This window comes from Pundamilia nyererei, unplaced genomic scaffold (genome assembly GCF_000239375.1).
Source record: "Pundamilia nyererei isolate P.nyererei 1_Seehausen unplaced genomic scaffold, PunNye1.0 scaffold00098, whole genome shotgun sequence".
In the NCBI taxonomy this organism is placed as follows: Eukaryota; Metazoa; Chordata; class Actinopteri; order Cichliformes; family Cichlidae; genus Pundamilia; species Pundamilia nyererei.
The window spans coordinates 1,005,957-1,011,855 of record NW_005187499.1 but is presented as its reverse complement, the minus strand read 5'-3'; positions in this window follow the sequence as shown (position 1 = coordinate 1,011,855).

Here is a 5,899-nt window from a genome sequence, read left to right as displayed (position 1 = left end):
TATATATATATATATATATAATATACACAATGTGCCTAATTTAGGCACAATATATATAATTCTGAACATCCTTGCTAGCTGCTGTTGCTAATACTGTAAGTACATTATATTCACATTTAGCTACGATAAAACAACCTTTTTTTTCTTTTTTTCTTTTTTTTTACCGTAATGAGGCTCCTAAGTTGCCTGCTAGTTACACCATTTGTATGAACTGAATTAAGAGCTGGTGGTATGTTCAGCTGCATCAGTAGTTAATGTTAGGTGGATAATTTAGTTACACACAGCTCTATAGAGGAAAAATCTGGAGCATCTGTGTCCGACCTTAATGCAAGTTTAACTCACAGTGCTTTTCAAGAGTGCCAGGATCTTTGGTTGGCTGCTTGCTGTGCTCCTTAGCTACTTACAAGTAGCCTAGCTAATTTAATTTCTCTGGCAGTTTGAAAGCCACTGGTTAGGTGAGGCAAACTCTACTATTGTTATGAAAAGTGATATTTGAAAAAAACTTTCATATAGTCGCTATGAAAATACAAATTAGAAAACTTTTCAATATGGATTTGAATATTTTGATAGTATATTTACATTACGTATTTATATGCTGCTCCCTGTTTAATACCCTCAATCTGTATTGTATGTATTTTTTATTCTAATAAACATCTATTTAATTTAAATAAAAAAAACCGATTAAAACTATACATCCCTTTTAAGAAATAAAGCATTAGATGAAAGTCAGATAAGAAAAACCTTTGTTTCTCTCAGAAGCAATAGCACTGTAAATTATAAACTAAACGAGTTTGAAATGAGATAAGAAATGAAAAAGTAAGAAACACATTCCGTAATCAAACTTGTTTAAATGTGATCACTGAATGGAAGTCACAACATCTGCTCTAGTAGATGATCCTGCTCGTGAGGACCCTGAATCCTCCTGCAGGATTTAAGGCTTCCATGTGTCAAACCATTCATATGGGCTCTTGTATTCCCCTGTGTCCGACAGTAAGTAATTATTTATTTGAAGAATTTTTAAACTATAGCTCTTCTCAGAAAAGAAACGGTTTTGTGATGTCATGAGCAGAAAGCTGATATGATGCGTCTGATAAATGTGTCTTCGTGGCAATATGTCTGTAACAACGTGAGGACATCGGGGGGAATAGAGCCATATATCAAACAGTTTCATTCAGTGGCTTTCTCCTCAGAGCTGTGAGACCACCGCTCACAGCTGTGATAGGATTTGGGAAGGAGGATTGTGAGGCCAGGTTGCAGCTCAAGCTGTAAGTAACAATGACATATGATTCACCCTCTCATCTGAACGGCTGCTATTTGTCAATGTCATCACTTATGCAACGCAGTTAGGCTGCTTTTTTCTTAGATGCAGCCTAAATTAGGCACAAATTTTGAGCTCGTTGTCTCTTTTTAATATAACAAATGTGTTTCATAAAGATACAAATTAGTGGGATGTGGAGGGTGCAGCTGTCGCCGAATTTCCTAAAATTGGCCCTCCAGGGACATAAAACAAAAGTGTGCAGTCTGGTTTATGCATACATGCTTTGGTGTATATTCAGGGCTGTGTATGAGAGACCTTTGTGTCTGCATCTCATGGATACTCTTCTCTGATGAAAGAAGACCCAATGGGGGGGCATTATGCTGGAGAGAGAGAAATAGAGGGAGAGAGAGAATTGGTGGGGGCGTTAAAGGAGAAAGGTGGCGTGTGTAGGGCTTGAATAAGAGGTTTAAAATCTGGGGGCTGTAGCTGTCTCCAGGTTTCATTGGGTTAAAAACTTCAGCACTGTTCAAAGATGCACTTGAAAGGGCGATCCATTATTTATTCATCAATGCAGCATCTCGTGGATAGAAGTCGAGATGCTCAATATGCTCTCAATTACTTGTCTGTCGAGGTACGGTGTGTACGTGAATCTGCTGACATAAAACAATGCTGGAATAAAAAAAAGGTTTTACAAAGGTGCAGCAGAGTATTTCAAGCAGACAAGTGTCGTGAGGGGGGAAAAAAGACACCCATTCAGTGACATCTGTTTATACGCAGACATTTGGTTGTCATTTGGCAGAGAATAACAACAGAATACAGCACAACATCTGTGCTGAGAAAAAGTGAGACACATCACAGCAGCAGTTGGAGGAATAGCGAGGCGAGGAGGAAAGTGTGTAACACACTGGAAACCGCATCCACTCTAATAGTGACTAGATGTAAAGTGTAGTCCCTGCTGTCTTTGCTCATGTTAGTGATGAGTCAAAATGATGCTTTAAAGCAGGGTTTCCATCCATTCCCAATCTCCACCTCGGGCTGAGTTGTCCTCAGCGTGTAGTATTCCCTGGTAGAGCTCTGAGATTGTGCAGCAGAGCTGTGATACACTGCCCTCATCTGGTTGGATGCAGTAAACATCCAGCCCTAGCCCACCCCTCCACCCGCTCCCCACCCAATGAATGGGAATTTCCATTTCATGTTAGCAGAGGGCAAACTGCTGTGTCACGTACTGGCATATTCTACCACTGCAAGGCCATGTCATAAACTTTACACTTATATTATATCACAGCGGAGGAAGGATCGAACAGATCCTTAACTGAAAGGGTCACATAACAGCAGCATGTCATAGGATTCTGCAGCGAGGCCAGATGAGAAATTTTGCTGGAGGTGAACAAAAAGGAATTCTAAAGTCACAGCAAAGCATGGGAGTATCACCGTTCTCTGCATTGTGCTTCCAAATGAAACAGAATATGTGGGTCAGTTGTGGTTAGGAGAGGGATCTCAATCAAATCCTTTAAATCTCACTTAAAGACACACACACGTACACAAAAACAAACGCTTCGCTTATCTGTGGTTTGAGATCAGGGCTTGAAGGACAAAGGATAAATAAATAAATTACACCCGATACTCGTTTTTGAAATTTGAATATACTCAAACGTAAAGAGCCAAATATGTACCTCTGACCCAGGACATTTCACTATCAGCCGACCCTAATCCATATTTCACTGTATACATTTTAGCATGTGACGTCGAGTTCAGTATCACTGTGACCCTTACAGAAAGAGCGAACAGACAAGAATGATGGTGTTAAACACACAGAAGACAAAGATAATCTGTCACTTTCAAAATATTCTAACACTTCTTCATTTATCTGTCAGTAATATCCCAGCCTATCGGGATCTTATCTTGGGTCGCATAATACAAACCCTTTTCTAAACATGTTCTAAACATCTGTAACATGTAAATAAAAACAGAGTGCAATGATTTGCAAATCTCATAAACCCGTTACTCACAATGGAACACATAAAACGTATCAAAAGTAAATTGAGGAAATGTAACATTTTCAGAAAAATATTAGCTCGTTTTGAATGAACAACACATCTCTGAAAAGGTGGGACAGGGCCTGGTTTACACTGCGGAGCATTTCCTGTTTTTTCTTAAACATCTGGGAACTGAGGAGACCACTTTCTGGATTTTTGGGAGAGGAATGTTTGTCTGATATAAGATTCTAGCTACTCAACAGTCCTGGGCCTTATTGGTTGTATATTATATTTTATTTTAAATGATTAATTTATTTGTTTGCTTTATGATGGGCCAAATGTATTCAGTAGGTGAAATGTATGGACCGCAAGTGGGTCAGTTCAGCACCCAGCCTCTTCCACTTTGTAGCTGCAGTATGCAGATTGGCATCGTCTTGCTGAAATATGCAAGACCTTGCTTGAAAATGCCATTATCTGAGAGCATATGTTGCTCTCTTTGAGTATTGATGATGGCTTTCCAGATGTGCAAGCTGCCAGTTCCATATGTACTAAGGTACTGCCAGACCATCAAAGATGCAGGCTTTTAAACTGAGCCCTGATAACAAGCTGGATGGTCCCACTGTGAATGATGTGCAGTCCATGTTTTCCAAAAGGAATTTCATATTTTGATTTGTCGAACAACACAGAAGTTTTCCACTTTGCCATCTAGTACTGATTCTGAGCCGTGTCCCTTGCACACAGAGATTTCTCTGCTCGCATTATACCCTAGATCAGGGGTGCCCAATCCCGGTCCTCGAGAGCTACCGTCCTGCAGCTTTTAGATGCATCCTTGTTCCCACACACCTGAATCAAATGAATGGCTTGTTATCAGGCCTTTGCCAAACATGATGGCATGCTGAAGAGATCAAACCATTTGATTTAGCTGTGTTGGAGTAGGGATGCATCTAAAAGCTGCAGGATAGTAGCTCTCGAGGACCGGGATTGGGCACCCCTGCCCTAGATGAACATTTATTTAGTCTTTGGTGAGGAACATTATTCTGAAATTGTTAAAATGTTTCAATGCAGTCTTTTCAAGATTGGTGAACTTCTGCCTGTTTTCACTTCTAAGAGGTTTGACTCTCTAAGACGCTCTTTTTTTACCCAGTCATGATGCCGACCTGTTACAGGTTAACTTAATTATCTACAAAATGTGCCTGCAGCTGTTTCTTTTCAGTAACACTTACTTTTCTTGCCTTTTGTAGCCCTCGTCCCAACTTTTGTGAGACACATTGTTTGCATCAAATTCAAAATGACCTTTTCTTAAAATATTAAAATGGCTGACTTTAAACATGAGTAATTACATTTTACACTTTTTGGAATTGGGTTGGTAAATAACGTAGGATGGGGGGTGCTTAAAACTATTCAAGAGAAGAAAATCGCTGACTAGGGCGCAACTGTCAATTTATGTTTAATTTAACATACTGGGAGATATCAGTTAGGGAAAACTCATCTCAAAAGGGCCCTCGTTTTTTTTTGTTTTTTTTAAAAGTAGTATTATTGTATAAAATATGAATTTGAAAATCACATGAGGTTCAGATAGGAAAGACTTGCCATGACACCATTTCATTTAGAGTGTTTTGGTACAGATTTTGGATAACAACATTAGGACAAAGTGAATCATTAGTACTCTTCCAGTTCTGATTTGTGGAGATGAGATGGCAGGATGCCTGTGAGTGTAGGTGTCGATTTCAGGGGAAATCATGAATACTGCTTCATAGGAATAAGTCTTTTTTTTTTTTACTTCCAAAATATAAACACAAACTCATACTGGTTTGTGGTAAATCTAATTACCGTAACCATAGAGGAACTGGAAGAAAAATGGAGCTTATTCAAAGAAAATGATATCTGTCCTTCTTTTCGTGAAGCCTCAGTTACATAAAATGTCACGAACAGCTCACCGTCCAGACAAGGAAAGAAGGCTGGGCAGACATTTCTGAATATAAATAAATCCACCAATATTTTTTATGAAATAAAACGTACACTGGAGAGCTGTGGATCAGGAACACAATCCACAAGTATTCACTCAGTCATCCAAATGATTGAATTCAAGTGTTCCCATCACTTCCATGGCCACATGTGTATAAAATCAATCACCTATGCATCCAGACTTCTTCTACAAACATTTGTGAAAGAATGGGTGGCTCAGTTAATTCTAGTGCAACAAGTTTAGTTGTGAAATTTCCTCACTGCTAAATATTCTACAGTCAACTGTTAGTGGTATACCAAAGTGCAAGTGATTGGGAACAACAGCAGCTCTGCCGCAAAGTTGTAGGCTGTGTAAAATCACGGCATGGGGTCAGCGTATGCCTAGATGCATAGTGCACAGAGGTCACCAACTTTCTGCAGAGCCAATCGCTACAGACCTCCAAACTTCATATGGCCTTCAGATTAGATGAAGAACAGTGTGTAGAGAGCTATGGGATGGGTTACCGATCCCAGCAGCTGCATTCAGTTCTCAGATCATCAAGAGCAATGCAAAGCTTCAGATGCAGTGATGTAAAGCAAGTCACCACCGGACTCTACAGCGATGCAGATGTTTCCTAAAGTGATTAATCACACTTCTCCATCTGGAAGGGTCTCGGTTTGGTGGTTGCCAGGAGAGCAGCACTTGTCTGACTGCATTGCA